Below are 17,599 nucleotides of genomic sequence, written 5' to 3' on the forward strand. Positions count from 1 at the left end.
GCGGCCGCGTTCTGATATTATCAAATCTGTGGACAAAACACTGCCAAAAAATGCTCTGCCCTCTGCTCCCCAAAAACCTCAGCCTTTGCTTCTTAGGAGGTTTTTCCAAGTGCCACCCCCGTTTCTTCCCCTGCACCGGCCTTTAGAGCCCTTTTTCACAGTAGACGCCCACTTCTTCTAATTGGCCATTTTGGCATATTATCCAATAGCCTAAAAGAGGAGTTGACCTGTTTCTCTACTCTTCTCCCGTAGCTCGTTTGACCTGGCTGCGGTCAAATAGGTCTTGTCCCCAAAATGACCCAAATGAGTTTGTCATCCCTCAAGGGGAACATGAACGTTTGGGCATCTCCCACCATTTGCCGGGGGCCCAATCTCAGGTTTTAGTTCTTTATGATGGCCTGCCCACCTTTGGCCCTCACCAGTTGAAAAACTACTTCAGGACCCCTGGAGCTGTAAGCCTCCCTCTGTCTGCATTCTTTACCTCACATGGGGAGAAACAATTAATCATCATTTTACCTACACTAAGTAAATTAAAAAATCAGAATGTGTTGCCATCCAGACACCACAACAGTAAAACAGTAAAATAAAGCAAAAAGCATATAGGCTAAAACACACAAGAGACTAAAACATAAAAGCATAGAGGCTAAAAACGTGAGCGATTAAAACAGTAAAAAAGGGATAAAAGATACAAGTGCTCTGATCAGCACAGCATAAAAGGAATTATATATATATAATTGCCTGAAAATTACATCGATGAATCCTGACTATGCTTTTTGCAAGTCCAATTAATTATGACTATTTTGTTTTTATTATGTGTGTTTTATCAAAATGTATAGCACCTGTGGTCTTCCCGGGTCAATTTGACACGGCCACATATAGTGGTGCAATGGTTCACACTAGTGGACTTTCCAGCACAATTAACATACACACACACACACACTGACCTCTGACACACACACACACACACACACGCTGACCTCTGATGATCTCTAAGCCACAGATGTGTAAACTAATTTTATCACACACACACTTCAAAGCAACAGATCTGTAAACTTGATTTGACAACAACTTCTGATCTACCTACATTGGGCCACACACACGCACATACACACACACACACACACACACATTGTGCATTGAGCTTTGATATGCCTTCCTCCAATTGGGGACAAGATATCAATAAACAAAAAAACTGAGTTCACACCATCCTTGGTCGGACATTTTCCATTTCACTCTGAGACAGCAAAATGATCAGGAATTACACGAGAGCCCAGGTTCTTGATCAAAATTTTAGCACTGAGGAGGTGGAGGGAAATGAAGAAGAAGTTGCAGAAGAAGAGGAGGAAGTCTCAGAGGAAGACAACTTCACATAAAATGAAGAGGATTTTGTTCCAACTGATGAGGAGGAATCCAATGATGAAGAGGAGCCTCCAGAAGTTGAAAACCTTTTCATATCCAAAGATGGAAATATTATGTGGTCCTCCATTCCTCCATGTGACCGACGACGTATGTTGGGTGCAGAGAAGGAGAGGAGCCCCCGAGGGCCAACAAGGTATGCAGTGTCCCGCGCTGATAGCATAAGGTCAACATTTGAGTTGTTCATGTCAGATGAAATTCAAAAAATAGTGCTAAAAATGACCAACAAGGCGGGGCATCGTGTGTTTGAGGACAAATGGAAAAAAATGGATCAAACAGATCTGCAGGGCTACCTGGGTCTTTTGATCCTTGCTGGTGTGTACTGTTCAAGTAAGGAGGCTACGTCCAGCCTGTGGCATGCTGAGTCTGGGAGGGCAATTTTTCGTGCCACCATATCACTGAAAAAATTTCACATAATATCCAGAGTTATTCGTTTTGATGATCGCGACACCAGACAGGCACGCCGTGCCAGAGACAAACTTGCTGCCATACGACAGGTGTGGGATCAATCGGTGTCTCGTCTGCTGCTCATGTTTAATCCCGGCACTGATGTAACAGTTGACGAGCGCCTGGTCCCATTCAGGGGTCGATGTGGGTTCAAACAATACATACCAAGCAAACCTGGCAAGTACGGCCTAAAAATCTTGGTAGCCTGCGATGCCCAGACCAGCTACACCTGGAACATGCAAATGTACACAGGCAAACCTGTGGATGGCCAGCCAGAAAAAAATCAGGGCCGGCGTGTGGTTCTCGAGGTGACAGAGGGTCTTCGGGGTCACACCATCACATGTGATAACTTTTTCACATCCTATGGCCTTGGCCAGGAGCTGCTGAGGAGGAAGCTGGCCATGGTGGGAACTGTGAGGAAGAACAAGCCAGGTGACACACATGCTCTTGTCTCCTAATGCCCCAAAAAGAGGAAGAATGGGCCTCTCATGAGCACTCTGCATCGGGACACTGCAGTTAGCGCCATGGAGGACAAAAAGCCCCAGATCATCCTCGACTTTAACAGGAACAAGGGGGGAGTTGACAACTTCGACAAGGTATTGCACTTTTTCCATGTAATATCTATTCATTCAGGTCAATGCATTACATTCTTTTGTAAGAAAATAAGAATACATTTTTGACTGATTTGTTGTTTGTTACTTTTGCTGCAGGTCACCAGTGTATACAGCTGCAAAAGAATGACAGCCCGTTGACCCCTGATAATATTCTATAACATGCTTGATGTGTCTGCATACAACTCCTTTGTGCTGTGGAGAGAGATGGAACCAAGCTGGAACCAGGGGAAGTGCAACAGGAGGAGGCTGTTCCTTGAGGATCAAGGAACCAATCACTGCCCACCAATCAGAGCCCACCACCACCTTAAGAAACAAGCGGATTTATACCTGCAGCAGCGCGAGCTAGACCGGGATTTTGCCGGCGGTTCGGTCCCGCTCTGTTCTGTGCATCTAAACTGACTGTTGTGGATTAATGAGATTAAAAGAGTCCGGACCGAGTCTGTTCAGGTCTGAGAAGATCCGGAGACGCGCGGACAACAAAGTGGAATCGGAATCTGTGGATGTTCGTGTGTAGCTAGCCGCTAGCCGCTAGCTACACAGCCCACCTCCCGAGGCGCCGGACCGGACGCACCGGCACGTCCAAAACCGGACATAGGGTAAATAATGTCCGCCACACTTTTTCGCGAACATTGCCGTCACGTTGGCTTTATGTCTGGTGCAGGAAGAAACAGTAAAAACGGGCTTTTGTCACAAAAGTGTCCAAGCAGCAAGTTTGGTTGTTGAGGAACAGGAAGTTGTGGGAGGGACGTAGGCGGATGAATGACAGGCAACGACGGTCGGTGTAGAGACAGCGATATTGAGAGTTGAGAGATTTGTGATATTTGGCGTGTTTGGATTGTATAGTTAGTGTGTTATGTAGTGTTTGGTGTAGTGTGTTTAGTGTGTAGTGGAGTTGTCTTTTTGTTTAATGAATCAAAGCAATGAGGAGAAGCTGAATGAGCATTGCCTGCATTTAAATGTAAATAGTTACATATTACTTTGTACATTTTTAAAATGTATGCACATATTTAGCAAACAACAATTCATATTTGCATTATAAGTGATAAAATATGGTTTGTTAAACATATTTGTGGTTTTCACAGTAAAAGAATCAAACTTTTTCTACTCAGATTTTATGTTTTTTTGGGGATTTTAGGTCCATTGTGTTAATACAGTATGTCAAAATAAAAAAATAACTGTACAGTCACATGTGAGGTTGTGCTGAAAATAATGACACCAAGTAAATAGTTTTTAAGGTGAAATATAATGGCAAAATCAAAAATAGTCAAAAACAGCCAATTATACCCTGGAATATCGGATTTCACAACAAACCTAAATATCCCTGACGTCCCACTTTAAACACAGCCTCATTTGGCCATCCATGAAAAAGCTACTTGACCTCCCACTTTTCTATAGGAATACATTTTTCTTACGGGCACTGCACTAGTCATCCAAAAGGAAGAGGTGCCGATTCTGCACGGGTGACAACAAAACCAGCACCACGTGCCAAAAATGCAATGCACATATTTGCAAAACTCATAGTATCACAACCTGCATGCAAGTGAAGACACACATACACACACACACACACACGCACGCACGCGTATGGCGTTAAAACGATGTCGAAACAATTAGAGAGACACGCAGCAACGCACGCATGATTATTTTGTTATGCGTGCGTGCGTGCGTTGTTACGTGCAGATTGTATTTCATGCGTAACAAAAAGCTGCGTATGTATGAAGCAGCGTGTGCACGTCTGTCTGTCACTGTTTGACAAATGTTGTTAGGCGACCACATGTACGTGCGGTCGCCGACTCTGATGCTTCGCAGCCGGAAGTTGATCTGCAGCGCGCACACCAGTCCGCGTACCTGAACGCCTCACGTAGTTGGCCTTTTCATTTTAATCAACCAGGGGAGGCAGCAGTGAGCCATACTTGCCTGCCGGAAATTCAAAAGAAGAAGAAGAAGATTTTTTTTTTTTTTTATTTAAACAAGAAGAAGAAGAAGATGGAGGATGAGAAAGTGACTGGGGTAATATTTACCTATAAATACATCGGTCATTTGTGTTGTGTAAGTTTAAAAGTAGAGTCTGGAGTATTGCTTGTTACAGTTTGTAAACAAAACATTGAAACTGAGCCTCTCCTGTCAGGCTCAACTGTGTAATGTTAGCCTCCTGCCCCTGACAGCAGCAGTTACAAGGACCACAAAGGTAAGGAAATACAGTCCGAGAGAAGCGCTGGTGCCTCCGGCACCAACACCGGGAGCCTCAGGTGTTATGTTGCCGTTGTGGCCAGCTGGAAAGACGGTGTTAGCGGCGGATGCTAACCCCTACCGCTAGCCAATGTTAGCATCGAGTTAGCTCACCACCACAACAGTCTAGGCTTTAGTTGTCAGTGACGGGAATCGGCCCGCGGCTTCAGCGCTTCACTCAGGCTATATTTCTTTTTCTTTGCCGTCCTGACTGCTGCGGCTGAGAGAGAGAGACGTGCTAGCACCATGGATGTATTGATATAATAGATCCATGCCTAGCACTCAGCAGCATCAGGGACAGCTAGTGTCATGACTATAGATTCTTGTTCGTTGTGTTCTTGTGTCTGGTTTTGTCTTGTGGTTTCTTGTATTTGATTTCCATGTCTTTGTATCTTGTCTTGTGTCTTGTTTTTCCCATGCCCTCATGTGTCCTTTAAGTTCTGTGTTTTTTCTTATGTTCCCTCTGGCTCCCTCTGTCTATTGCCCTGTTCCCTTCATGTTCTCATGTGCTCCTCCCCTTCGTTGTCTCACCTGTTGGTCCACCTCACCTGTTCCTCGTCTTGTCATCAGTGTCTGTGTATTTAGTCTCTGTGTTCCCTTCACTCCTCGTCTGGTCATTGTAATTGTCAGCCTCTGTCTCGTCCATGTTCCTGTCCATGTGCCTGCTCCTGTCAGTTCCTTGTTCCCCACGGTATGTGTTCTGGATTTGAGTTTTGCATTTTGCATTTTTTGATTTGAACTTTGGTTTTCATTTGTACTTTGCCCAGTTTTTGTTGCTACTTCGCCTTGCTTTCTTTTGCTACTTTGTCTCTTGCCCCTGTTTTGTCTGCTCCTGTTTTTCATGATCAGCTTTACAATAAAGCTCGCTTTTTGTTTCCCCCAGCCTTGCCTCTCGTGTATAACTGCATTTGGGTCCACCTTCCCCTTTCCAAAGTCTTCCCTTTAAAACCCCGACCTGACAGCTAGTGGGGCTAACGGGAGGGCTGCACACAGCCACCACCACACAGGACTAGAAGCCAGGTAATGATTAAGACCGGTTTCATTTTTAAAAGTCTAGCATTTATTTTGGGCAAAAAAACTCAAGACTCAACCTTTTAACAGGGTTCATAAAACTCATTCTGTGCCTTAGACAAGATAATAAGGTATTAAGCACCAGAACTGCGCTCCCTGCTGTCGAAAAGGGCCTCCGCAGTGTGCAGCAGGTGGAAAATGTATATTGTTAGTGCTGCCAATAAGTTAGCTCGTTAATGCTTATTAGTTGCTAATAGTAAGAACTCTCCTACATGTGCTTGTATTGTTGTATGTTGGCTGTTGTGAATTAAGCTGAATGATTCATTCTTATTTCTATTGGTTGTTTACCATTCCTGGCACTGTATAGTTAACCATGTACCTGCTGTTTTGATAACTGCTTTTTATTTTCTGTTACAGAACCACACAACTTTCATATACCTTCCACACACACATACTCATCTGTCACACTCACACCATCAACCATTCCTAATCAGCAATTGAGAAACTAAAAGGAACTAATACTAAAAGGACTAAAAGGAACTAATTCTAACCCAGCGGCCATAAGTGATTCAGTCCAGTTTACCATACAGTCCTTAGAATAAATCTCCACAAAACATTCGTAACATGTCTTACAACGAGAGAAGGCCACCAGATAACACAGTCACCAGTTCAACCCACCGGGGGATCATGACATTGTGGGAAGACTAGCTATCAGACTGCACATCAATTCTGAATCAGGTAAGCAGTATCTATGTGATCTTTGAACCCAAATCATGATTGTGAACTTTTAACATTATAGTTTAACAACAGATCCACTCAGACACATGTCACACTGGTAAAAAGCGCCCGTAGAACTGAGTTTTGAGAGCTTAAAAAAATACTGTTGCCTGTAACGTTGTGTCTGGTTTTCACCATTTTACATACCTACACTAAGCTTGTCCTTTTTCATGTCAGGTGTATTGTTGATACAGGGCTAAACCAGGGTTTGACAAGAGTTGCCAGTGTCTGATTCTACACCCGAACACAGCAGAGTGGGCGGGGCCTGCAGACTGACCCAGTTACACCTGCAGCGAGCAGACAGAGGAAGAGGAGTGTGAGATCCACAGGGGAAAGGAGCAGGAGAAAGAGAACGACAGCTGTCGCCAGCAGACGGGCATTGACTGTCGGACTAATTGAAATGTGAGTTTATACTCTGCCCTCGGGATGTAATGAGATCAAAATCTACAGTATTTGCCGTCATTTCATACCATGCATGTTCACAATAATATTGAGACACTTTTGTTATCATGATATCGTGGTATTACCAATACGTTACATCCCTACTCTGCCTCCATTGTGCGAGTAGTGATCCCTGTTCGTGGCAAGTTATTGTGAATGTGTGTAAAAGTACAGTGACTGAAGTCCTCCCCCCCCCTCCCCACATGACAGCGGAAGAGGCCGGCGCCCAAGGACGGTGTGACAGCAGTGGTGCCAATGACGAGAGTGATGTTGGCCCGAGGTGACGGTGAACAGTTGATACTCTGCCCCATCGTGTGAGCAACAATCTTAGGACGTAAATGAAGTGGTGTGCATGTATTAGGTTTAAGTGCAGTGACTGCCATCTCGTTTCCCCCACAGCTCCCGAGTCTTCGCCCGGCAGAGGACAGTGTGCAAGTGGAAGACAGCGGTGGTCGTGGAGAATCGGTGTTACCAAGTCACCACAATAACGGACCCCTTCCCCCCAGACCCCATTCTATAATTTCTGTGAATAAATATTGTTTTAAATGCCCTTTACGGTCTCCAAGCACTTTCTTGGTTATCGAAACACACGTCATATACGTCAGCGTAGATGAGAGCCAAGTCAGAGACAAGAGAGACAATGAATGAAATCCCACGAAATGATGTGCGGTCAATATGACCGCTTATGGCCGAAATAGGTATAACAAATCATATTTTCTTTTCCTTTTCTGCAATTTATATAAAAAATATTCTCAATTAAAATAGACACTTTTAGAAAAATGGTTAGAAGTCTGTAATGTTTGCATTTTGTTATTTACATCACAGATTGATAGGTTAATTGTGATAATGTTCAAAGTTATTATTTCACATAAACACACAGTAAGTATAACGGTATTGTGCTAGGTATTCTTTTCGTTAGTTCTTTATTGCTTTAGCAATATTGTTGTGGCATTCATGGCAATAAAGCGAATTTGTGTACAAATGAGCAATACATCCAGATTTCCTGAGATTTGTACTGTCAAGGGGAATTTAAATTTAAATGTCAGGCGATGTTTTCTTCATGGAAATTATTTTTTGGGCAAGAGAGAGGGAGCGCGGACGGGGGAACCGTTATGTGACAGCGGAGCAGAGGGTCAGCAGCTGGATTTTGCACGCACGGTCAGTATTATTAGTAGCATAGTTGCCAACTCTCCCGATTCACGCGGGAGACTCCCGATTTTTAACCCTATCTCCCTCGATGCTCCCGGTCAGTAATTTCTCCCGTTAATCTCCCGATTTTACAGTAAAGGAAACAAGTAAGATTGTGTCTCTATATTTGTTGCAGTATCTGGCAACCCTGGCCTGCCTGTGTGGATGAGCAGGTGTGTGATTGTTCCTGATAAATCCCGCAATCCGGCTTTTCCGACCTGAAAATGAGGCTCTCGTGAATCATGCAAATCCGTTTTTCTTTTTTTGGGGGGGGGCGTTGCGCAAGGCACGGTCGGTCGGGTATTGAAAAACATAATGACATTTGATTTTGATGATGACGTGATTTTTGTCGGTTTAATATCACGAGCAAATGGGGAATTTAAGTTGCACACAGTGAAAGCACCACACCCCAAGTTATCTTGAAATCGATTATTATTGTCATTACTGCTATTTGTACCGTTGAAGCTGAGTGACTGAAATCCTCGTCATCCTATTCAAAGGCTGCAACAGGCGACTCATCGAACCGGGGTGAAGTTAGTTTCAGTTTGGATATTCTGTGGATATCTACTCGGGTCCAGCTGAGACTTTACTGAGGTTCTCCCAGTGTCAGCAGCAGGAGGACGGTCAGCTCACCTCTCAGAGCCTCGCGCTGAATCACTGAGACTGATTTAGGGACCGTCATTAAATTACTTAGCATAAATAAATTAATACAAAATAACTGCTGTTTTTTAGAATATCTTTCATGTCATGTGACCCAGTGACTCCAAACCAGCTGCAGATTGTATCAGTAAACTGGACGAGTAAGACACCTATTGTTATTGTATTTTAGTGCTTCCTCTATTTAATATGAATATGAATATGCAGAAATTATGATGAATTATTATGATAAATATTATGAATTATTTCTCAATAGCTTCCATGGCATGTGGCTCACTGACTTCTGAAATGCTCAGGATGTTAACATATTTTCAAGCAGCAATGTCAGCTTCTACACTATTTTGTCTCATGTCTTAGATTCTGATTCTGAAATTCTCACGAGTAGGTGAGATTTAAAGGGTCATTTTTCAAAGTTTTTTCCGGGGGGGCATGCCCCCAGACCCCCCTAGTGTTGCTAGGTTATCAACTCAGAGCACAGCTGCTATAAAAAAAATTAGGGGAAACACTGTTCTAAGAATTTTGGACATGTGTGGTTTAAAATACAAGGCAAGAAATTATGACAAATAAATCGCACACCTGGCGAAGGAACCTTGTTACTTGGGCCGATACACCGATGAAAAAAATCTCCCTATTTTTCACAACCCAATGTTGGCAAGTATGTAGTAGGTGTTTTAGGTTTATTACGTTTGCGGACATTATTACATTCAATGTAATTATGTAACAGCCTTTGCGCCCTTGCCTTACAGCACCTTTGCGTGCGCACAGTTTGCGTGTGTAGGACCGTGGTCATGATAATCCGTCTATGGCTATAAGAGATGGATACACAATCAATTTCATGTTTATTGAATCAAAAATACATAGGTAGCCTATTGTCTTCTCCTCTGCTTTTTTTTTTTCAAAGACAAACTGAGCAGCAGTGCTCAATCCACTCATACATTGTTAACCTTCCACAAAGACAAGTTACGTTAAAACGAACGAGCAGAGGGGTCATTCCCCGGCAGATCGCACCCATGGGCCACAACGTTTAAATGTGTTTGCTGCAAACGAAAATATACTACATAATAAATGAAGAAAGTGACATAAGCCTATTAGCAATAAAAAGCAATGAGTTGTGTAAGTGCGGCCGGTGAGCGGACGGCAGTGTTTGATGTAGGAAGTAATGTAAACTTGAAAATCAATTTCGGAAATGCGGTGTTTTGAGGGGAGGGTCGGAACAGCGGTGTTTCGGAGTGGGGCTGTTTCACAATGGAAGGGTGTGTCGGAATGGAAGGCTGTCCACTCACTCTGGGGTTAAAATTAATCATGTCATGCAAAAGCCTATATGTCTGTATCTCGCATTGGATCGATTGCACCATCTACTGGATGAAAATGGAACACAGAACAACTATGCGAGACGTTCATGTACGCGGACTGGTGCGCACGGTGCAGATCAACTTCCGGCTGTGAAGCATCAGAATCTGCGAGGGCACGTACGTGTGAACGCCTAACAACATTCGTCAAACAGTGAAAGACAGACGTGCACACGCTGCTTCATACGTACGCAACTTCTTGTTACGTGTGACAGAGTTTGCGCACGTCATTTCCGCATATGCGTAAGCGCGTGACAAAAATGTTCAATCATCTTCATGCGAGCCTTAACATGTGCGTTCGCAAAAAGACGCATTAATGTTACGCGTAATCACTACACGTCGTGTGATTACCGGCGTGCAGCAGTCATCACACGTGAACGTGCGCGTGAACGGGGGCCATTATAAGTTAATGAGGAAACTACATTACACGTCAGGCGCAGCTTGCTGCACAGGCGTCAAAGCAGGTGCGAGTGACACGTTCAGTTGATAGGTGCGCACGCTTTTTGAAACGTTTCTAACGCCATAGCACGCACACACACACACACACAAACTCGCACGCACACACGCATGCACACACTGTTTCTCTGTTCATTGAATTTTTGTTGAGTTGAAAACAGTTTTCTGGATGTTTTGGAATAAATGTTGTGCTTTGCAAATCATTTTTGTTTGTTCTCTCTTATTCATAAAAACAATTGCAGTCAATTTTGACCTGTTAATTGTTAATTGCATCAGTTAATGTTTGACATATATCAGTCAGTGGTTATCCAAAATAACTAATAATTTCTGCTTATTGTATTCAAAAACATAGTATAAATTCATGTAAATGAGGTTTATTGTTCATAAATTAAGCATAATAAAAAGAATAAGACGGGGCAAGGACGAAATTTTGATTTCAGAGGTGGGGGGGACAATAGTACAGGCATTTTATGACAAAAAAGGGGCAAACCTCACACAAATTGCAACAGAATATCTGATAAATGTTTATTACTCATAAAAGTATCCTCTATAACATATAAAAAGTCCTAAGAAATCCAAGTGGTGGAAAATATTTTTCAAAGGTGTTTCTTAACCATAACCATGTACCACTTTTTTGCTTCCGAAAATAAGATTTTAAAGTAACATCACTATGAACTATATACTTGTATGTAAGGCAACATCATTTTGCACTAATCCATATAAATGTTTTATGAATTTATTGATTGATTAACATACATTTAAAAGAAAATTATTTGAATATCACTTAAAATAGCACTTTTATATTACTTTCAAAATACTGCCAAATTGGCACAACATAAATGTTGGCACTGATGAACATCAGCTTCAAGTTAACATGTTTAACTTTAAACATGTTAACTTGAACTTGAACTTGAACATTGCTGGTCATCATAAGTCTAAGTTGTCTTGCTCATCTCCATCACGCAGCCTGAGATGAATTTGCACACTCTGATCATTTACAGTGGCCATATTATAGGCCAGTCAATCCAGCCCAAAAAAACAAAAACATTTGCAAAAGAAATGTCTCAGTTTTTATTGGTCCTAATACCCTCCTGAATCATATACTAAAAGTCTACCGCCATAGATGGAGTGGAACAACTTTTTTCGAGATTAAAGGCCAAAGTTGTGCCCAACACTCAAAATAAATTTAGTAGAATAGGGGATTTTTTTCAATTAATAGCCATCACTATGAAATTCTCCAGTTGATTAGTGACATCATCCCAAAGAAAAAATGTATTGCAAGCTTTTGATATTTTATGTTTATATGCAAATTAGGCCTTTCTTCATAAAATGTATCATCATTTGCATATATTACAAAATACAAAATTTGAAAATCAGATGATGCCAGATTAATAATTAGGCCTATTGTTTCATTATGTTGACTTAATACAAAAAGACAAAACTGAAGAAGGGGCTGTGTCTGTTTCTCTATCATCCCATACATTAGAAAATACTATTTAAAGTCATCAAAAATCTATTTTCGCCATGTTTTTGGTATAAAATGTAGAAAATATCATATATTGAAGATATATCAACAGAACTCCTCCCTAATCAAACACAAAATATAGATAGGAAGAAATCTGAAGTTGAGATGTCTCCTCCACAGTGTAGGAAAACCTAATTTTGACAAAACACCCTTTAAAGATTATAGTAAAAGGGAATACATTTTTCAGAGGAAACCACAATTAACAGACAAGTCACTGATATTGAAATCTATAAATAGACAATACGTACCCAAAACCACAACTCAAGGCCCAGTAGGCACTTCAATATACAAAAAAGGAGGTAGGCCATAACACTTATAGATTTGACTCTGTGTCAACAACAAAAAAGTTCAATCCATGTTCTCGTTCTCATCCAAGTTTGCCGACATATTTGCACATACTCTGCAAGCTAGGGTTTAGTCGAGGCCTTGACAACGGCAATTGCAGCGCATTGTGTAGCAACCAGACTTGCACAAGCTCGAACAAAGATTGAGGTGCAGGGTCCTGGTCAGTATGGACAGGAATGAGGCATGAGTCTTGGATCGTCCAGCCCCATTCCTCTGGTGGTAGCAAGTTTCCCACCCATACTTGAATTTGATGGTACATCCGGAATAGGGGTGTCACAATTCTCCAAATCCTCGATTCAATTACATTTTCGATTCTAAGGTCACGGTTCGATTCGATTCTCGATTTTTACATTTATTTTTTTTTACGCACAGGTTGCTACGCCGTAGCCTGACGTACGCCTCCAAAAAATCCTGACTACGCGTCACGTCGACGCGTCGAGACGCGAACGGCAAGGACTGTGATTGGTCCGCTCAGAACGTCATTTCAGGCAGTTGCTTCTTCTTCTGCGTCGCCTGTGCTTCAAAATTTGTAATAACAGCATTTGTTGTTCAATATCCACGAGCTCCATCTCCAAAAACACCCGCTCCATCTCAGTTGCCATTGTTTACTGTCTGACTGGAAGAAAACCAAGGAATCCGATATGAACCCCCCGAAACCAAACAAAGACACAGCCACACACCCCTAGCAACTTGGCGTTCCCTCGACGCAGAACTTCGAATGCTCAATGACGGCGTAGGGTCGACGACGTAGCTACGCCGTCGCCGCGACGCAGAAGCATAAACCAGGCTTTAGGTGTGAGTGGGCTAGCAAGAGTGAGGGAGCGTGCTTACGTGCGGACAGTGAATGAAGGGGAGAGGAAAGAGAAGCGAAAGGAGAAGCAGCAGCAATAAAGTGAACAGTATAGGCTGTAGTTTGGATGTGAATAAAGGTGACTGCTCCTCAAGATACAGCAAAGCTCCCTGGTATTATTTCCCGACCAGCTTCACACCTGAAAGGGGTTCACCCCGAAGGTAAACACAAACTTCGGCCCTGGAGGAAATCATCTCCCTGTGCTTCCGACCATGGTCCGTGAGCAGAATAGAACTGGACCCTGGTGTAACACCATGCTGTCGTTTGACTGGCTGTAGCTAATAGCTACTGGGTTAGCTAGTAGTTAGAGGAGGTTGACTCGCAGCACTTCGTGTGTGTTTTTTCCGCTTGGTAAGCCGACCGGACGTGACATGGCGCGTGGCAGCATCGATGATTCCCTTTTTTAATTCGAAGTTCAAGATTGTGACTTAATTTTGATCGATATGGTGACACCCTCACTCTGATCTATGAGTTGCGAGGGTGGATAGCCGTTTAGCTGTCAGCCACCTTACTATCAAAACTTTTCAGTCTGAGGTCATTGAGTTGCATGTTTTTGAACATAGGGCATTCAAAAGATGTATTGAGTGATGATATGAGCAGCAACATTTTATTCGCACATGCTATACTTGGTTGTGATACAACATCCAGAGTGTTTGGAGTTGGGAAAGGGATATCTCTGCATCTGGTTCAAGAAAGTGACACATTCAGACTACAGGCCAGCATTTTTCAGAAACAATCGGCTACTAAAGAGGAAATTGCTGCTGCATGGGGGAAAGCAATGATACATATCTACAAAGGCTAAGAAGCAGATTCTCTCAATGACCTCAAACTGAAACGTGTTTATAGTAATGTGACTGACAGCAAAATGGCTATCCACCCTCGCAACTTGCCACCAACATCTTCATTTGCTATGTTATATTTAGAGTTTACCATCAAGTTCAAGAATGGATGGGAAACTTGCTACATTGTGGAGGAGAAATCTCCACTTAAGTCACACCTACATGAACTATTCTTACAGATGTCTTCCTATCTATATTTTGTGTTTGATTAGGGAGGAGTTCTGTTGATATATTTTCAATAGCCTGATATTTTCTGCATTTTTACTAAAACATGGTGAAAATAGATTTTTTGATGACTCTAAATAGTATGTTCTAATGTATGGGGTGATAGAGAAACAGACACAGTCCCTTCTTCAGTTTTGTCTTTTTGTATTGAGTCAACATAATGAAACAATAATGTTTAATCTGGCTTAATCTGATTTTCAAATTTTGTGTTTATGCAAATTATGGCAAATTAAGGCCTAATTTGCATAATATAAACATACAATCTCAATAGCTTGCAATACATTTTTTCTTTGGTATGATGTCACAAATCAACTGGAGAAGTTTCATAGTGATGGCTATTAATTGAAAAAAATCCCCTATTCTACCAAATTTACTTTGAGTGTTGGGCACAACTTTGGCCTTTAATCTTGGAAAAATATGTTCAACTCCATCTGCGGCAGTAGACTTTTAGTATATGATTCAGGAGGGTATCAGGACCAATAAAAACTGGGACATTTCTTTTGCATTTTTTTTTGTTTGTTTTTTTTTAGCTAGATTGACTGGCCAATAACTATCAACTATCACTAATCATCAGGTTACGCACATCAAGCTAAACGATTGTCAACAACACAACCATATACAGTTAGCTAGCTACAGTAATGTTAGCTAGCTACTGTTAGCTAACCATAAAGTAGGCTTATCTGATGGTACATGATAATAGTAACATACTCTTTCACACAATAATGATGAATGTGCAAATATGTTGTTGAAATATATCAATTTGATGACATCAAAAATGTTCTGAGGTAAAAGAGATAATCCTTGTGTGAGCCATAGTAAATTTACCTGACAGTTACAGTTGATAACAATCAAAGGTTCCAAATAGATACCCACTTATGAACGCTAAAACACAGTTTCTGGTTGATAGTGGACAGTATTGAAACCTTTGTGTGGACATCAGACAAGAAGACATGCATAAATCTATTTTTTAACATGGGCAGTTATGGGAAAATGTGGCATCCCCAATTTCAGTAATTCTCAGTACTTTCCACCACTTGGATTTCTTAGGACTTTTGATATGTTATAAATGACATATTCATGAGACTAGAACAATTGAAAGAGTTTCTGTTGCAATTTGTGTGGGGTCATGTCGTATAATGCCTGTACTACAAGTATTTTTAATAAAACTCCAACTCTTTCAGTTCACTGTGTTTTCTAGTAGTTCTTCTAGTTTTCTATTGCTGCTTTTAAGTTTACTGTTCGCTTTTTTGGTCTGACTGGTTGTGAAGCATGTAGCAAAACATTATCACCCAATTCTGTGTTTCACCTTGTTAGTCAACTTCACTCCAACTCAGTACCACCAATTTTACACTTATTTTTGGAATATATGGTAAACAGACCTCATTTTAGAGAGGAAAAAATTAGTTTCACAATTCTCATGAGTTTGGATGTATAAAATGAAAATTTGTAATCCGAGGTTTTACTGTATTTTTCCCTAAATCTTTCATTGTTGGTGTTTTCTTAAACAGTTGCAGCCTTTCAACATAAAAATACATGAAAATAAGTGTGTCTCTTTGGCATTGAATATAAGCATTTTTAAAATATTTACATTGTTGAGGCTCTACAATAATAATAATAATAATAATAATAATAATATATTTTATTTATCAGCACTTTCAATAAAACTCAAAGACACTTTACAAGATTTTTGAGAGCTTTGTAATTGATGAGGAGGATCTTGAAGTGGATATGCTGCTTTATTGGGAGCCAGTGAAGGTGTTGCAGGATGGGTGTAACACATTTCTTTGAGTACCGTAAATTACCAAATAATAGCCGGGGTTCAATTAACCGCAGGGTCCCTTTAAACGCTGGGTGCAGGTGTATGTTTTCATATTTTTTTGTAGGCTATATTTTCGGTTCCAAATAAATGCAGAGTCTGATTTATTTATTTTTCTAAATCAAGGAAGAAGACGCTGCACGTTTTTCCTCTTGGCCTTTTTCATGTATTGTGCTGCTTTCTGTCAGTCACTATCACACTGATGATCGCCATGGCTCCTGTGCAGCAAAACAAAAAAAAGTACGACTTGAAATTTAAATTTCTTTCGGAAAATATGCAGAGGAAAACTCGGGAGAAGCAGCTGCTAGACGTTTCTCTGTCGACCCCAAGAGAGTGCGAGATTGGCAAAAAAAAATCAAAGTGAGCTTCAGCGTGTGTCGAGGAGGACAGCAACAGGACCAGGCTGGGAGCGAGCGAGGAGCTTGAGATAAACCTGCGGGAATGAGTTATTAGCAAACGGGCACACCGCGAGAGAGCGTCCCGCAAAATGATCAGGGTGATGGAGAAACAAATGTCAGCACCGTGAGTGACAGCAGAGATGAGGAGCTTCCTCCGCCGCAACAATTTCACTTGCAGAAGACGCACAACTGTTGAATTAAACGCCTGGTCTGTTAAGTGATTGAAGCAAATATACGCCCCGGCTATTATTAACTGGTAATTTACATCCTGGCTGCACCTAATAACCAAACACACATACACACACGCAATCACGTACGCACATACCTACATGGACACCGATTCAAACAATAATGTAAATGAAACCTCTGATATTACAATCCTTCTAGCGGACGTGACCCAGGCAGAACAAATGCTCAATTTACAGTGGCAGATGATGAAGGACTCCTGTGCAACAAGCAGACCGGTGTCAGCGCCATCACTCTGACCGGTGTGCAAGCAAGATGGAGTGACAGCGGGGACAGCCAATCACACAAGAAACGGCAGAGCCAATCGAGGAGCTTGTGGGCGGGTCTAAACTCAGGGAAACAGGTTTCAGCTTGAGCGGCCGTTTTCCGCTTGGTCCTAGCGCTTGACGAGTCTTTGTTAAACATGATGTAACTGCAGGGGACCAAAACGCCCTTTTGAAAAAGTGCAGGGGACATGTCCCCTGTGTCCCCCCCCCAACATTACGTCTGTGGGTGGGGGGGTTCCATGTAGAGAGGCTTTGTCCTCGCTGCAGCAGCCCCGAGTTCAAGTTCCGGCCTGGGGCCCTTTGCTGCGTGTCACTGCCCTCTCTGTCACCCTGTTCTCTGTCTTCTCTGTAGCTGTCCTCTTAATAAACCCATGATAAAAACCCTAAAATGAAACCTGACTAATGGCTTCAGTGTTTCCCACAGGACAGGCATCTATTTGTGGTGGTGTGGTCGGGGGGCGGGGGGTGGCGGCGGCAGCGGCGATGACCAAGAAGAACGCGGAG

At 42.0% G+C, this 17,599-nt stretch overlaps 1 long non-coding RNA gene across 1 annotated transcript; it reads left to right on the forward strand.

Moving 5' to 3' along the window:
- The first annotated feature begins 5,341 nt into the window (after window positions 1-5,341).
- On the forward strand, window positions 5,342-6,249 carry LOC115593922 (uncharacterized). Its single transcript, XR_003986384.1, has 3 exons — window positions 5,342-5,397; window positions 5,590-5,726; window positions 6,135-6,249. It is a non-coding gene; the product is annotated as an uncharacterized LOC115593922 (long non-coding RNA).
- Window positions 6,250-17,599: the final 11,350 nt, after the last annotated feature.

The sequence above is a fragment of the Sparus aurata genome, chromosome 13 (assembly GCF_900880675.1).
Source record: "Sparus aurata chromosome 13, fSpaAur1.1, whole genome shotgun sequence".
NCBI classification, from domain to species: Eukaryota; Metazoa; Chordata; class Actinopteri; order Spariformes; family Sparidae; genus Sparus; species Sparus aurata.